Source organism: Papaver somniferum, unplaced genomic scaffold (assembly GCF_003573695.1).
Source record: "Papaver somniferum cultivar HN1 unplaced genomic scaffold, ASM357369v1 unplaced-scaffold_47, whole genome shotgun sequence".
Lineage (NCBI taxonomy): Eukaryota > Viridiplantae > Streptophyta > Magnoliopsida > Ranunculales > Papaveraceae > Papaver > Papaver somniferum.
Window position 1 is genome coordinate 301,229 of NW_020647304.1, and position 17,577 is coordinate 318,805.

General features: G+C 34.0%; 2 long non-coding RNA genes across 4 annotated transcripts; both read left to right on the forward strand.

The window, feature by feature from the left end:
• Positions 1 to 3,507: 3,507 nt before the first annotated feature.
• On the forward strand, positions 3,508 to 6,779 carry LOC113342792. 2 transcript variants are annotated; one of them, XR_003356840.1, is made up of 8 exons: positions 3,508 to 3,544; positions 4,650 to 4,704; positions 4,776 to 4,834; positions 5,026 to 5,124; positions 5,811 to 5,887; positions 5,998 to 6,301; positions 6,407 to 6,619; positions 6,703 to 6,779. It is a non-coding gene; the product is annotated as an uncharacterized LOC113342792 (long non-coding RNA). The 2 variants fall into 2 exon arrangements; XR_003356838.1 differs by having other exon boundaries at positions 3,515 to 3,544; positions 4,650 to 4,834.
• A 240-nt stretch (positions 6,780 to 7,019) lies between these two features.
• LOC113342793 lies at positions 7,020 to 7,912 on the forward strand. 2 transcript variants are annotated; one of them, XR_003356842.1, is made up of 4 exons: positions 7,020 to 7,046; positions 7,214 to 7,261; positions 7,399 to 7,471; positions 7,593 to 7,912. It is a non-coding gene; the product is annotated as an uncharacterized LOC113342793 (long non-coding RNA). The 2 variants fall into 2 exon arrangements; XR_003356841.1 differs by lacking the exon at positions 7,020 to 7,046 and having other exon boundaries at positions 7,133 to 7,261.
• The last annotated feature ends 9,665 nt before the right edge of the window (positions 7,913 to 17,577 follow it).

Consider the following 17,577-nt stretch of genomic DNA (forward strand, 5'->3'; position numbering starts at 1 on the left):
CCAATCTAGTGTTTGATGTTTGATATTGAGATGTTTAATTTTGATTTGTAGAAATTTTACGAGGTGGGTTTCCAATAGAAGTTCTATAGTAATTTTACGAGGTGGGTTTCCCATTCTTTCTCATTTTGCTAATCATTTTCATTCAATTGATTTATACACATTCGTAGTATTCAATCCAAAATTTATATGTTCTACATATTTTCTACTATAATAATTCACTTGTTCATTCCCGTCCATTTCTAATACATTACTCGAAATTCTATCTAATTGAAAACCGAAGGTAATTACCGAATTTGTTCCAATCATTACCTAGCTCTTGGCTTTCTATTGGCCAGATAAATTTGAAAAATTGTATTCCTTGTTCGTTTTGTAATTAGCACAATTTTGTATGATCTTAAATACTATTTATATCCTAATTTCGTGATTAAAAAAATTTGGGACAGAGAAAAGAATGAATAGGAAAAATTGATTCCTATGATTTAACATGAAATTGATATATGTGTTTTATCAAAACCTTGAAAATTTTAAAATTATATCATTAATTCCTTTTTTTCAAAAAATCGGTGGAACTTGGTCAATTCTCCCGATTTACTGTCAGTAGTTCCCATCCTCGGTGAACTACCGATGAACATTCAGTTAAAATAATGAATAACTGGATAAACCAATTTATGTAAGAGAAATTGACTAAGGTCGAGCGAATTGGATAACATTGATATATTAAGGGTGAAATACACAAAGGTCGATGGACATTCAGTTAAAATAATGGATAACTAGATAAACCAATCTATCTAAGAGAAACTGAATGAGGTCCAACGATATTGGGTAAGATTGATGGATAACAAGTTAAATTAAGTATGATAGTTTTTTATACCGAATTTGAAGTTCGGTAGTATGATAGTGTGTTATACCGAATTTGAAAAAAGGGGCGGTGGTATCAATGACAAAGCTGATTCAAGTAGTATGATAGTGTCTTATACCGAATTTGAAGTTCGAATGGACATTGAGCTTCATACTTAATGATTTCGATGATGTATCATGCTAAGTTTGAAGTCAGAACCCTCCTGAAGCTTCGTGGTTCATAGTTTGTATGCCATTATACCACATTTGAAGTACGAATCGACATTGAGATTCATATTTATCTATTTCAATGATGTATCCTTATAAGTTTGAAGTCATAACCCTCCTAGAGATTTTTGGTTCTTAGTTTCGTTGTCGTTATACCAAATTTGAAGTTCGAGTCGGCATAAAGCTTCATATTTATCGATTTTGATGATGTATCATGCTAAGTTTGAAGTCAGAACCCTCCTGAATTCGTGGTTCATAGTTTCTATGTCGTTATACCGAATTTGAAGTTCGAATCGATATTGAGCTTCATATTTATCGATAAATATGATGTATCATGCTAAGTTTGAAGCCAGAACCCTCCCGGACCATCGTGGTTCATACTTTCTATGCCGTTATACCAAATTTGAAGTTCAAATCGATACTGACCTTCATATTTATCGATAATGAATAGTATCAATTACTTCATGACCTATGTGACTAGTCGAAATTCAAACCGGAAACACACAGAGAAAGCACAAAAACACAAAGAGAAAGCACAAAGAAAAAATAAAGAAAACACACTTTCCTTGATCCGTATGACAAGCCCTAACTAAATCCCTACTGTCCAAAGATATCCTAATCCGTATGACCATCCTTCACTTTACTCTCTCAAATCCGCAGAGATCTAATCTAAAGAAGTGAAAAACTCATTGTATTCTGTCTTCAACCCACCTCTTTTCTTTTCACAGCACCACCACACCTCCATCCATGGCGAAAAACCTATTGCAAAATCAAATCTTCGGTATACAGAGATTTAACTCACTTCTCCTCTTTGTAATCAACCGCAAAACCACTACTACAAGAAAACCCTTTCCTTCACATAACTTCCCTTTCCTCTTATTATCTCTCGAATCACATTTGAAGCTAGAAGTGACACATGAGCTCCATCTTTACGAGTTTCTATGATAAATCCTGCAAAAATTGGAGTTAAAAACCACTTCAGACACTGACAGTTCGTGGTTTGTATGCCGTTGAATCTTACCTATATATATGAATATTTGGATTCATCGTTATTACGAAGTTTCCGACTTATAGTAGTCAACTCCCAGCCAGGTTTCGAGCTCGTAGCCACTTTCTTTCTTGAAGTCTCCAGGAAAGGGTTTGTTTAAGGTTTCAGAGAATATTCCATGAAATCTTACCTCTGAATGGTTGTATTTATCATTATTACGAAGTTTCCGACTTATAGTAGTCAACTCCCAGTCAGGTTTCGAGCTCGTTGCCACTTTCTTTCTCGAAGTCGCCAGAAAAGGGTTTGTTTAAGGTTTCAGAGAATATTCAGATGGAATCTAACCTTTAAATGATCGGATTCATTGTTCTGACGAAGTTTTTGACTACAATACTCCACTCCAGGACAGATTTTGAGCTCAAAGGCACTTTATTTCTCGAAGTCGCCAGAAAAGGGTTTGTTTGAAGTTCGAATCGACAATGGGCTTCATATTTATTGATTTCGATGATGTATCATGCTAAGTTTGAAGCCAGAACCCTCTCGGAGATTTTTGGTTCATAGTTTGTATGCCGTTATACCATATTTGAAGTTCGAATCGACACCTAAGTTTCATATTTATCGATTTCGATGATGTATCATACTAAGTTTGAAATCTGAACCCATTCGGAATTATATGGTCCATATCTAGTAATCTTATAACCTGAGTCTACCAGTGTGAACTAAAGCTACTTCATGACCTGTACGACTTGTCGAAATTACTTCATGACCTAAGCGCCTAGTCGAAATACAAATCGGAAGCACCAAGAGAAAGCACAAAGAAAACACACTCTCCTTGATCTGTATGATAGTTTTAAATCAAAATAAGGTATAAACACATTTCAATTTAGAATTGACACATGAAATCCATCTTTACGAGTTTCTATGATATAGCCTGCTAAATTTGGAGTTAGAACCACTTCAATTTGATCGTATAAGAAATAAACACATAGAAATTGTGTGTTAAAATGGTTTTATGGTAATTATTTCTAATCCAACGAACCAAATTTATGGAAATAAAATCATTGCCAATCTAACGGTTGGTAGCTGTGTTTGGTTTAACTAAATTTCTCAATCCGTATGCACTTCTTAAACCAATGGGATTGTCTAAAATTTGATCTAACGGCTACATATAAACTCATACAGATTTTGTGTTTCCCACCACCCAACACCCCGTCCTACTAGATTTTTTTTAAGTCAAAATCCTAATGTAATCTAACGGTTTCATAATAAAACATTTCTTTTAACGGCCACAGATCAACATCTCCTTCCTTAACGAGTTTCATTCACCTTCCTTTTCATTTCTTTCTCTTCTTCCTCTCTCTGTCTCCGAGAAGAAAAACCTCATCAAGCATTAAGAAATCAAATCCAATCGAACAATAAGAAATCAAACCCAATCAAGATATCAACCTTACCTCAAAACCCTCTGCCGATTTCTGATTTAAACCTCAATCTCAGGTAGAAATTTCCTGATTAGGGTTTATTTTCTTCCGTTTTGTTTGATTTATTTATGATTTAGAGTTCTAATAGATATTGTTTTTTTTTCCTTGAAACTAGGGTTTTTATTTGATTTGCTGAGTTTTTCCCTAGAACCAAAATTATTGGTTTTTAGTTTGATTTTACTGTTAATTTTACAGAGTTCTAATTTGATTTTTCCCTTAATTCGAGAACATATGAGGAATCTAGGGTTCGATTAGCTGCTGAATTTGCAAGTTATAGGGTTTTTAGTAATAAATTGGATAAATTGGTTAATTTTCCGATTTCGTTTTTGGAAATTGAAGAATATAATATCGTTTGCGAGACTAGGACCTTCTGTATCTTCATGGTGATCTATAATCCCTAAACAAGACATTCAATGTGAACATAACATGATAAAAAAGCTTGGTGAATCTTATTTAAAAGCTCTAATCTTATTTAGTTTTTCCCTAAACCCAAAAGTATGGATTTTTAGCTTCGTTCTTCTACAAAACTGGTTTGCTTTGGCATGGATTGAATAAATTTGATCTTGCTATTTTGATACTCTGTCTTGCATTCTCTAATGGTGTTGTTTGCTCCGCTCTTTCTAAAATTTCATGGTTGTTTTTTATGTCGCTTATGTTTTCTGTTATTTTGATAATGATTCATGTTGCTGGTTTGCTTTGTGTTTATTGCTCTTGCTTGTGTTTGTTGGTATTGCTAGATATTACATCTAGATTTTCCAGAGCTTGTAGTATTTTTCAAAATGTTGGTGTTGTTGTTGATATACTGGTGTTACTGTCAGTTAGTATTTTCCAGTTTGGGTTCAGTTATCATGAATGAACTCAAATATTAAGTTTTGTGTTAAAGTTTGCTAGTAGAAGGATTACGATCATAAAAGATTACTTTTATGTAGTCTTTGAAAGTTATGTTAAAAGTGATATTTCTATTTCATTGTTGGAGTGTTTAGATCTTTGTTATATTATATTAGTGCGGTTAGAAGCCATAGTGTATCAAGCACCCTATGTAAAAATCTAGAAATCCCATAGCATTTTGCATTTGTTAAAAGCTGCAGTTATTGTTTCTAATTTTGGACTTGTTTTTGTAGTTGTACGTTTTCAAAAATGGTGAGGACCGAGTTGTCTGCGAAGGCAAAGAATAAAGTAAGTGCATGCTTAATGAAGTAGGAACTGTAAATAAGCAAGATGAAAAATTAGAGTCTCTTCATTTGCAGAGAGACACTTAAATGGCGAACAGTGGAATGATGGACTATTATCTACAGTTAGGAAGCGGGTACTGTTCTTCTCAATACTTTACTGTAGTTAATAAAAGGAAAGCTTAATCATTATATGTGGTGCATTACTTAAACCACTATGGTGAACATGCTTTAGTTGCATTGCATGCTAAATGTTCATTTAAATTGATTTAATTGGTCAGCTACAGTTCAAGTGTGCTAATAAGCTCGATCATTTTTGTTGTATCAGGTTCACATGGAGTTAGAAAGAAAAGCAATGCAGGGGGATGCTAGCATGGCATTGAATTCTCACTTCCATGGGAAAATTACTTATAGAGCAGGAAATAAGGTATTCTTTTATCCAAGACATATAGTAATTTAGTGAATATGACTTTTTCTGTTTGCATAATATGCTAGAGTTGATGGTCAAGTCTGATTTCCAGCTTGTGCTTTTATGTTATCAAATTTGAAGAAATGAGTAATTCATTTGGTATTTTATTTGAGCAGGTAATTTGCTGTCTGGAGGGAGCTAGAATTGGCATCCAGTATAAGATACCTTTTGTCGTTAAAACCCATCATTTTTAATGTTTATAATTTTCTTTTCGTGGCCATACAAACACTGAAGTTCGGTCTTAGAAAGATCTTAAAAGTAAAATGCTTAAGAAACTAAAGAAATCAATGTTTTTAGGGATTTTTTTCTCTGATTTTTTAGTAATACTTGTCTGAGGCTTTAAGCATCTCATTTTGATTGTTTGATAAACATTTTGTTCCATGCTTATTATGTGTTTGTTAGTATTCCTCTGAGAAATAATTATTTTGGAGTGATTTATAGTGTAATTCATTCAGTAACTTGAAGGAAGTTCTTTGATAATATAGTTGGATTACAGTAGCCTTTGATAATATGGTTGATTATAGTAGGTCTTTCTCTGTATTGTTAGCATGAGAGATGAGGGTAAAGCTGTTAAAGTTTTGGTGAATTGAATATGGTTTAGTCTTTCATTCGTAGTCACTTATTCATTTTTGTTTCTTTCATAGTGTTTACGTTGGGATGAGCTAGAAGGGGATTATCACAAAGTCTTGGCGAGGTGATCCCTTGCACTATTCTCTGCCAGGTAGAAGTGTTTTGCAATTCTGACGAGTTGAAATTTAAGTCGCTTGACTTCTTACATTTTCTCAATTACCTTGTGTTGGTTTGCTAATTTATGCAAGTGGTTAATTGCAGGAACAGGGCAAATTAGTTCTCAATAGGAATCTGCAACAAATGTCCAGAATATAGTTTTCCAAGGGAGGAACAATTCCCAAATCCTTAACATAACGGAAGGATTTAAGTAATAGGAGCAGTGCATAAGCCGAAATGACTCAAATCAGTTGGAAATTGTCCGTTAATTTAGTCTCCATTTAGTGTTGCCTTCATCATCCTCAAAGATATCAACCTTCACATCACTCAGCACTGGTGGTGGGAGTGTAAACAATGGTGGAAGCTTCTTTCCATTACTTTGGATGGGTGGTAATATCAATGAACAAAGGTACATTTAGTATTTCACTATTTCTGTTACTACTACTTCCTTACGTTAGTTCTTATGAGATTGTTTTTGTTTCTAATAGCATTGTAATATGGCTTTATGTACCAGTACCATGCTTAGTTCAGCTTGGGATTAACCCACTGGATTAGGGTCTTCGCGTGAGGGTTTTGGACTGCATATCAAGAAGGCCCTTAGAGGTGTGAAGGTTGAAGTAACTCATGGAGGAAGTATGAGCAGACTTATGGGTTTTCTATTCAATGAACACATTTTCCCTGTTTGCAAGTTAGAAATCAACAAAGGCCAAATCATATTTCCATGGAGGTTGATACATGCTCAAGCTTTTTTCTGTAGCTTTGGAGTTTTTATGCATTTCATTTAATGTGCTATAATATTTTTCGATGCAGGTTTGTAAAATTGTGGAGGGTCAGAGGTACTCGAAAAGACTCGATGAACGTCAAATAACTGCTCTTTTGAAGGTTACGTGGGCGGCCACGGGAAAGGGTGAAAGATATTATGCAGGTAATGTTGGCATTTAGCTAAATATTATGCCGAGTTTGTATACTTTTAGGAATTACTGCATTGTCTGCGTGTTCAGTATTCTTCTTTACCTGAAGATTGTTTGCAATAAGTTTTGTTGTAGAATGTTCGCCACAATGCTTATTACGAGGACCCATTCGCTAAGAAATCTGGAATAAAAACCAGTGATAAGCTTGCTCAAGCTGGGGCTCGCATTCTTCCTTCCCCATGGGTAAATAAGCTTACACATCTCCACTGTTAGTTGTTATTGATAAAATTAAATTTACAAGGCCATGGAACTACTGTATGAATGAGATTGTTTTATATAGATGAATGAGATTGTTTTATATGTTGGTTCATTGTCTAAATCAGATTGGTTGTTTACACTGCTTACAACAGATGACTTTATGATCAGTGGGGGATAATGTATGTCAACGTATACAACAGGTGAGATATACAATGTCCACTCATCATCAATTATGCAAGAAATTTCCCTGAAAGCACGTAGCTCGTTTCAGTTTTTACATTTTATGATATGTTGTTGATGGTTTTGCTGACATTCATGGTTATATGTTTTCATACAGGATCAATTTGACACCATGTATTTGTCAGACAATGAGAGTTATGTTATGTACTCTCGCCCTCATTTTTTAGATGGTACGCCTTGTTTACTGTTTGGATCTCCTCCAAATTATTGAAATATGCAGTTCTATGTGTATTCTTAAATATATCCACCATCTCCTGACTAATCATGTGAATCACTTCCCTCATGCTACAGCCTAATCCCTCACGGTGCTTTTGATTCCTTTCATGATGTTATTAGAGTGTGAGTACTCCATCAAGATCCCAATGATGAATGATCAGAGAGGAACTTAAACACAAGAATGATGGCAGTATGAATCTCTTATTATGAGCTTGGTGCTACAAAGTTGAAGGAGTGTTCATTTTTTATTTCAAAATTAAGGAAATTGTAATCATCATTTTTTAAAGAAATGATTAGTTTGTATTTTTAATCTTTTTGTTCCTGTAAAGATTGTCTTTCTTTTAAGAAATGATGTAAATTGATCTATGTGATATAAAAAAACTTGATTCAGTTTTTATTTTGGTTCATAATTTGTTTTACTATCAATTTTAATTGTAATTTAAATTTAAATTTAAATTTGGGATTATCTAAATCGAAATCGGCCAGATATTTCCGGCACCAGAACAACAGATGTAGCCGGCAAAATGTTTGGTAGCTCAAAAACGTAAGCAACCAACTTCAGGTATTTCAGTTGCTCTATTATTATGGTTGGTCTATCTATGAAGCGATCGGCGTTTTACTTGCTCTATGATCGTTGGTGTATCTATGGAGTGATCAGCGTTTCACTTGCTGTATTTTGGGTGGTCTAGCTTTAAAGCGATCACTATTTTACTTGCTCTAAGAAGGTCGGTCTAGCCATGAAACAACTAAGAAAAAAGACGCTACATGATAGTTGCTTGATTACTAAAGCGATTGCCTAGCTGCTCTAGACTTGTTGAAATCCCACCTTTTGCAACTCCATAGCGAGAGCCAAATTAAGTCGCTTTAAGGGATAGAGCGACTCAATATGGGATTTTCCAACCAAAAATGCCTGGTCGCTTAATCCAACTTTTCTTGTAGTGTGGAATTTTGGACCAACTTCCATTGATTGTTAGAGACTCTACCACATCATTCGCTCCCTTGATAAAGTTAGTTGCTATTCTGTATATGGTTCTTCATGCTTGAATGTTACCTGCAGTCCAGTTATGCAGTTTAGTTTGTCTTTAAGATGAGCGGATTTTGAGTGGATTGCTGAAGCAGTTGTTAAAGAAACATTTGTTTACCAAGTGTAGCTCAAGGATATCACAAATTTATCTGATTTGCGGATCATTATTCTTGGCCCTGATCCTCAAGCTTTTGTGATCTATTAGCAGTCTCTCATTTTTGTAAGCTACCCTGAAGTACAAATCTGCGGTGCAGCTTTCCGTGTTTGTACTGAGCATATTGTTTCTTCTTCGCAGAAGAATTTTCCATTGGGATAGGTTTATGGTTCTAAGGATGTAAAGCATTTAAACTGAATAATTTAGACCCCAGCAAAATTCTCAATCCATGGTATTTAAACTTAATTATTGTCCAGTTACCCAATCCATCAAATGTCATTCCCACTATCAATCTGATTAAGATGTTATCAGTTCTTGTGTATGTTCTTCTCTTACAGACTTGCTATTATTCCTGGCCAGTGCATTGGAAAGAAAGACCTCTGTATGTTTTGGTGGTGGTACGTTAGGCCTATGCAGTAGTGCACGCAACGCAAGGGCAATAGGCGCCAACGTGGGTACTACAATTAACTCTATGAACAAAAATGGATATAGTTGTGAATCCAACAAATTCTGCTACGAGGATTTTTCGGTATCAGAAGCTTAGAGGCCTGAGATTTCTGCAGGGAAGCAAGTTTTGGCTGCAGAAAATCCAGAAAAGATAGTTAGTGATGGGCATAAGAAGACTACTGGTGCAGAAATACCAGCTGCAAAGAATCCAACTTCTAAGACTTCCGCTGGACTGCAAAATGAAAGTGGAAGTCAAAAGAGGAATGATGTAGCAGCAAAGCCTAATGCGAAAGCTAATGGAGGTGACTCAATTGAAGTGAATTTAGGGGTGCAGAATTGAGAAAAAGATGAAGAAGGAGAGTGGATAGTAGCTAAAGGAAAAAACTTACCCTCCTAAAAGATCTCTCCTCCCAAGAAGAATCATTTCTTGATGCGCAGTGACTTTCCTTATAAATCTAAAAATAGATTTCCGATACAATAAACCTTCTTTAAAATAATAGGCTTGAGACCAACCTATTCATATTCCTTAATCGATAATTTTACAGTTAAGGAATGTTATAGGAGGTTGCTCATAGCTCTTGACCAGGGTGCTGACTTCACAGTCCTGACGAATTGCAAACAGTTAAGGAATGTTATAGGAGGTTGCAGTTGGACCACAATCTTGTGGAATTATTTTCATTCGATCTTTTCAGGTTAGTTGGTCCACGCCTGGTATTTTCAATCATTTTTTACTGAGTTGGAAGATACCAAGGATGGGGAAAAGACAATCCTTCATTTGGCAGCTCATTCCTTATGTTCTTCTCTGGGAGATTTGGAAGGAAAGAGAAGAAATTCTAGGGTTCATGGAGGAAGAATGAAAACCATAGAGGAGGTTAAAATAAACATCACGAAAACCATGTGCCTGCGGAGTACGGGAACAGATATTTTTGCGAACTTATCCGTCACTCAAGTATTATTTCATTGGGAAACTATTGTTGCTTTGTAATATGTTTGCTTGATATCCGAGGGTGAGCTTCTAGCTCAAACATGTACATATGTAAATAACTTTTTCTTTCGATATATCCTTCCCTTTACAAAAAAAATACAATTCTAAAATTTAGTATTATTTTATAGATACACTAATAATATATACTAATTTAAAGAATAATTCCTATTTTTTTTACTTTGAATAATTGTGGTTTAGTACAAAATGCTGCAACCATTGACTAATTTGAAAGAAATTTCTAGATAATGAACTATTGGAAATTGTAAAAATATTAATATTATACTACATACAAGAATGAAATACAACTTGATTTGAACTTCAAAGGAAAACATCCCAATATTAGTTCATATTCTGAGAAAATTTTAATATGTATAAAAGCTAATTTTTATTTTTCTGTTAAAATTATTATTTTATATAATATTTTGGACCTACTAATACTTAAGGTGAAATTTTGAAATGTACTCCCTCCGTTTCAGAAGAAGTGTTACTTTCACTTTTTTAATTTACCTGAAACGGGGGTAGTATTATATTATAAAATTATCGAATTTATTATTTTAGCACCGAGGGTCAGAGTCGGGATTGATAAAGTCTATTATTTTAACGACAGTATTATATTATCTAGTATTATATTAAAAAAGTTTTATTGTAGATAGAAGGAAAGAATTGACCGGAAACATCTGTACTTCTCAAAATAGGTTCCACATTGATGAATTAGACGGAAATTGGGATGACCAAGAAGAAAAGGATTATGAGAGAACCTTGGATAGTCTTTCCGAGGAAGACAAGATCTTGAGGATAGATGAGAGATACTCTAGGAAGAAGGAGAGGGAACTAAAAAAGCATCACTGGGATGGTAATCTCAGAAACTCTAAGGATACAAAGAAAATTTTGGTAGAGGCTGTAAATATCAGACGAAGAAGAAAGGGTGATTATGTATCTACCTTGTTTTTTCTTTCTGATTGGTTGTTTGCTTCTGCATGTTACTGGTGTTGTGATGTTTTTTTGTTGGTTTCGGAGGCTTTAGCCTTCACAGAAACCCGCCTAGCTATAAGTTTTCAGTTTGAAGTCAAAAAAAAGAAGAAGAAGGAAACAGTTGAGAACCCCAAGTTCCAGGAGCGACTTACTATAATAAGAACTCTCGGATGAAAAAAATTTAATTTAATATAGTGTGAGCCGATGGTTCACACGTAGGAAGTTAACAAATATTAGACTTGATCTTATCCAAAAGTCCAAGAAAGGTATGATTTCGTGGTTTCTCTATTTGTGTTTGAACTTAGGCGACTGGGTAAATAACTTGCCCACTTGTTGTTATTAATGTTTTGAGGTTGTAACAATATATCACGAGGTCATTTTTTTATCGCATTTTATTTTAGATACTAGTTAATCCTTTTATCATCTAAATTAAAACTTTGTTTAAGCTTATTATTCCTTTTTCTTGTATTGTATTTATATCTATTTCGAATTAATCTCTTTCTATGAAGCGGTAACTTTTCTGAATACAGTTTTCGTCCATAAATTTTTTGTGGTATCCAGTGGGGGAGTTTCAAGAAAATACGTGCTTCTGAAACAATAACAATAGTGTGGAAAGCAGTGGTGCAATCCATCACCTTGGCAGTGATGGTACTTACTAGTAGGCTAGAGTCATCTCTTACCCATACATACTTTCATAAATCCAGTTTGATATATCAAAAAAAATCAAAACCCTAGTTCCCCTCCGAAAATCAAATCTTGTAACGCCCGAAACTTCAATTACCACCATCACTATGTACACAATAGTTACTCCATACACCATCCTTTTCCTTTCATAAATACTTCCAAAAATAACAAAAAACTCACCCGAGAAAATATTTTCAAAAGAAGAAACTGTAATCAAGCCTTGATTGAGTATTATTTCCATATCAATAAGAATTACCAAAAAAAGCATATCCAATATTCTCATTAACTTTTCAAAGATTTAATGCTTTATTCGAGTAATTATTTTTCACTAGTTTGAAACCCGTGCTACTCACCGGGATTGCTGAAAGTTCTTACAGCATTCGTTCATGTCCACAGAGGCGGGGCTTCGCCCAGCACCCGTTCCGATGTGAGTTATATTATAAACATGCTATATATATCCAACAAATTGACAATTAAAAAGTAAAACTATTTAATTAAAAATTTATAATAATCGTATGTACAATATCATTGTAATCTAAAGATCTCACACGGTTTTGAAAACTAATTTGAAAGAATCTAATAACTACAACTCCCAATAGTTAAATGAAAAATCACACTCACTATATATATATCTATATCTGGTTGTATCAATATATGGTATTGGAGATACTGAAAAAATGATATTTATATAAATTGGATTACCAATTCAAAAAGGTGGAAAACATATGAAGTGCTTCCCGTCAAAGAAATATAACCAAGGAAATTCACTGAAGAAATAACCGGGTGAAGAAAACATTTTTTTCTCGTCTTTATTATATTAATCTAAATCTAGTATGTAACCCGTACAACACACTGGCTACGATACGAATTGGTTCTCATTTGGTGAGGCGAGGCTTCAAAAGGGATTCCAATTAACCACTGCAGTGCATAATAACACTTGAAACTAAATTTACCTGTTATATATTGCTTAAAGTTTTGGAGATTAAGGAATCCTATTAAAATTATACTTCCTGATAATCGGAAATCAGTTCATGACATTGCCAAAATCAGTTGAGGTTTAAAAATAATAATTGTTGAAGCTAGATTTGAAGTCTCTATTCAAAGTAGCACTACAACTACCCCTATATATGGTTATACTCGAAGGTTTCAGAAACACTAATAAGTTAATGAATCGAACCAGCAGAAACTCATCTGCAAAATCATCAAGACAAAATGAAAAAAACATTAGAAAAAAACTACTCCCAAAAATATAAAAACAAACCTAAAATTAAGTAAAAATTAAAATAAACAATTTAGTTGCTTCGGAATATTAACGAACTCGTATCACGTGAAAATCAACACGCACGTGACAAAAATTAAGTAACTTTATGGATAAACTTTATAACAAGAAACAGATTCCTCAAACCTTGAAATTTTAAAACACTGTGCTTCAGTTAAATATACAGTAAAATTAACATAAAGAATAGGGCTTACACACCAAAATTAAAGAAGAAATGAAGGTTATTTCTCCTCCACCATCCTTCTTGTATTCTTCATTAAAAAATTAGAACTAGGTATGATCCAGGGGTTGATGCTATATCAAATTTCATTGAGGACCTATTGGAATGTGTTAGATTTGTAGAATTTTATGGAAAATAAGAAGGATTTCAAGATTTTTTTCACCGTTAAGAAAATAAAGAGAGATTAAAAATGCGATAAGGAAAAGAGGCGGGGATGAGAATTAAAATTAGGACTTTTTCTCTCTCTTATTTTTATATAATACATATTTTAGGGAATCATCTAAACGATATTTGGGACCAGTCCATGTACTACGTAATAAATAAGAGAGAAAAAATGACATAATTTTAATCCTAATCTCCACCACTCTTTCTCCTCTCATTTTGTAACACCCGTACTTTTATTATCACGTATGCTTAAAGGTGCGTCATGGCCTTGAATAAACCTTCATCTAAAGATTTTGTTGCATGTTTTTCCTAAGGCCAAAATGGCGCAATGCGTAGGTATATTGGTCAAGGGCCAATATTGCACCAAGTGGGTACAAGTTTCAATTGTCCTAGAGCCAATATTGCGCCATCATGTCGCATTTCGTAGGCTATATTGGCCAAGAGACAATGTCGCAGTGCATCACGCCATTTAGGTAGCTGGCCTAGAGCGAAGTATTGCCACCATGGTACATCACATAAGGTAAATTGTCCAGGTGCCAATATCATGCCACTATGGGAATTATTAAGGATACATTGGCCAAGGGACAATATTGCACAACTACAGTGCACCAGGCCAGAGCATGGTTGCCAAGGGAACGTGGTGCCATCATGGGGCAATATTGGAGTTGGCTTACAGGCCAAAAACGGAAATACACTCATCATGGCGCTTTATTTAGAGATACATGATAACAATCGTGAATGATGAAGTGAGCACGTCAAAATATCCCCAAATTTTGATTTGTAGAAATGTTTATAAAACATATGTAGGGAGGGCTAGCTTCATAACTTAGCGTATATGATTCTGAAACATCATTTTGGCACGTGGCTTGGTTAAGAGAAATTTATGATTCTTAAGCATCTAATTTTTGCAGTGTTGTGTATTATTGATGCACCACCAGGGTGCAACAAATGAATAATGATGCACTATGCTTCGGATGCAAAGGACACCATGACTTATACAGAGTAGACCTATTGCTTGACTTTACCCTTGCAATTCGAGTTGGATTTAGTTATCTTTCCTTTTGAGATAAACTACGATCTATGCTTGATCCATTCTCCATAGGGTACGTAGACATCGGCAATGACTTGCAGTATTGACAGTCCAGCATTTTGACGTTCATACCATTTAATTTCCTGCTGATATCGACTGCGACACTACGGTAACTTATATCATCTGGCTCGATAAGAAGATGCTAGAGATAATTGTTATCATACTTGATAAGGCAAGTTTTATTTTATTTGCAAAATAAGAATAATTCGGAACGGTAAGGAAACTAAATTCAAGAAAACATGCTTGCCAATCATGCTTATAAAATAAAATGGACTTACATTTGCGCGGCGCAATGGGAAGATCGAAATTCATGTAAGTAGCGTCAGAGTGATGCAATGGGTAGTTGTGAAGCGGGTCCTGACGCGTTAGGCATAACTTTACGATCCTTCACAGATTTTCTACCTTTCCTAAAAATTCTTAAGTTGAAATCTTTCTCATTTTCCTCAAAACTATACAGATCTAACATACATCTTTAAGTCATCATTAATGAAATTTGTTGTAGCAACAACCTAGATAATAAAGATAAGAAAGATGTGAAAGAGTATGTACTTGTAATCTCAAGTATCATCATTTAATAAATGGTTTCATTGCTTCAATATACCAGAATCATTCTCACATGGAAACCTAGAATCTAAAGATTGATGGACTATCTCGAGGTGAACCTGTATTCCAATAGTGCATGCAACAACAAATAATGCATATCAGTAATTCCACTGTACATGGATACATTAAATTAACCCACAATTCTATTGTACCGTAGCTGTTAGACTTCCTATTAATCTCAAAAACTATACATAAATTATTTCGTTTACAACGAATCTTGCGAAATTGTGCATTAAATCGGACTCTCCCTTTAAACTTTACAAAATTTCTACCAAACTAGTTACAAAATTTCTATCAAACTATAATCCCCGTTTTAAAGTATAAGACTACCTCCCTATGATTCTCTCCCTTTAAACTTTACAAAAATTCTACCAAACTAGTTACAAAATTTCTCCCAAACTAGAATCCCCGTTTTAAAGTGTAAGACTACTTCCCTATGATTCTACCTTCGCAGAATGCATCTTATATTCAAAATTAAAACCGAACTAGTTTTGTGTAAAAACCACTATCTTAAAATTTATTTATCATGAATGAGGAAAAATTCGGAAGATAATCATACGAACCCAAAAAGATCACAAGTACTGGAAATTTCCATCCTAATTCTGAAATAATATTGAACTCAAGAACCTAATTACGAAATAAGACTGAACCCAAAAACATATCTCCTTGACTAGTTTTTTACGGGGCTATGATTTCATGGCGACCAACATGCCGAAAACTGTTTGTATTTATTTATCATTCTTGGTCCAATTTTTATCCTACCAAAACTTTTGGCAATCACGACCAATATGCTGAAAACTGTTTGCATTTATTTATCATCCATGGTCCAATTCTTATCCTACCAAATTTTTTTGGTAAAGTCACGAGATAATATAACATTGGATGATCATCATCTAAGGAAGAGTGTTGTGTTGCTTGTTGGTTAACTCAAGTGTGGCTGACCCACCATTATTTGACTAAATCGAGTAATTGTGAGCCATCCACACTTTAATTAGCTTACTACTTATACAACATTTACGAAAAATGACATCTTGATTAAAAGTTCAAGTGTGGCTGACCCACCATTATTTGACTAACTCGAGTAATTGTGAGTCATCCACATTTAGTTAGCTTACTAATTATACAACATTTACGAAGAATCACATCTTCATTGAATGTTTAGTTTAAAACCTCTACCTTTTCAAGGACCGGAATTAAGATTTTATTTTAACTAACTCCTTCATAGGCTGGTCCTTTCTTTTTAAGATGTGATCGAAAGACCTCATGTTGATCGTATATCGTCTTTTCATATCGGCCTTCAACAACACATGACATACACATTAAAGAATTAATATCTATTTTATGCATAAATATTTCAAAATATATGTCATGTAACAGTGTCACCTGATATTAAAAGTTGATAGTCTTTATAATAAAAATATTTAACTTATCAGGTTGTATCTTATTCTTCTTTCTTAATCCATAATGATATTAATTTTAATTAAAAGCATAATTTTTTATGTGGGGAGTTTTCTTCATCATGTAGATTGTCCTCGTAGAATAATAAAATTATTTTAATTCTTTACTTTCAGTCAGGATGATCTACATGATGAGTAAAACACCCTTACTAACAATTAGATGTGCTTCATAACTCTTCAAAGAAACTCAGTTTATTATGCCACTGAGCCAAGCAGTAAATTTTTATGCAAGATTGACCTAGAGGTTTTTTCGAGAAAAATATTGAGTGGGAGAATTTGGGACCCACTTTACCCATTACTTATCCCAATAACAAATGAGAAATTTCGCAAGCCACTACTAAATTTCAGGAACTGCTTGAGAGAACATCCTAAAAAAATACTCGTGGGAAAATTTTAATGATAGCATGCGATGCAGTTCATCATTGAGATAGGTGCTGGATAAAGTAAAACCCAACCACTCTGACACAAAATTTACTGTGGGATTTCCCCTAGGCTGATCTAACATACTTGTTAAATTTTCACTCAGAATATCATTTTACTCAGACTAGAAGGGGGCTATATTAAAGAAGTAAATTTGCAACTTAGTACTCCATGCCTACGAGATATATAGGCGGAGGGAGTCAATATTTTTAGATTACGAAAATTACTTGTAGTTTATAATTTTTTTCTCCCTTCATACTTATTTTATAGGCGGAAATTTAAATGTTAGTTATTCCATTAGATAAGTGGAATACTATTTCCAAAAAGAACATTTTCAGACTAACTAATTTGTGTTATATAGATAATTATGTTATCAATAGGAAAAACATGAATTAACATTAAAATTAAAAATTCAATGTACTTTTCTTAATCTAAGAGAATTAAGAGAATTTATCCCCTCCGCCTATATATATATGATACGAAAGGAGCATTTTTTTCTTCTTGTTTTACCCTTTTTCTTATTCCCAAGACAATTATCCATGCACTATTAATAAGGGTAC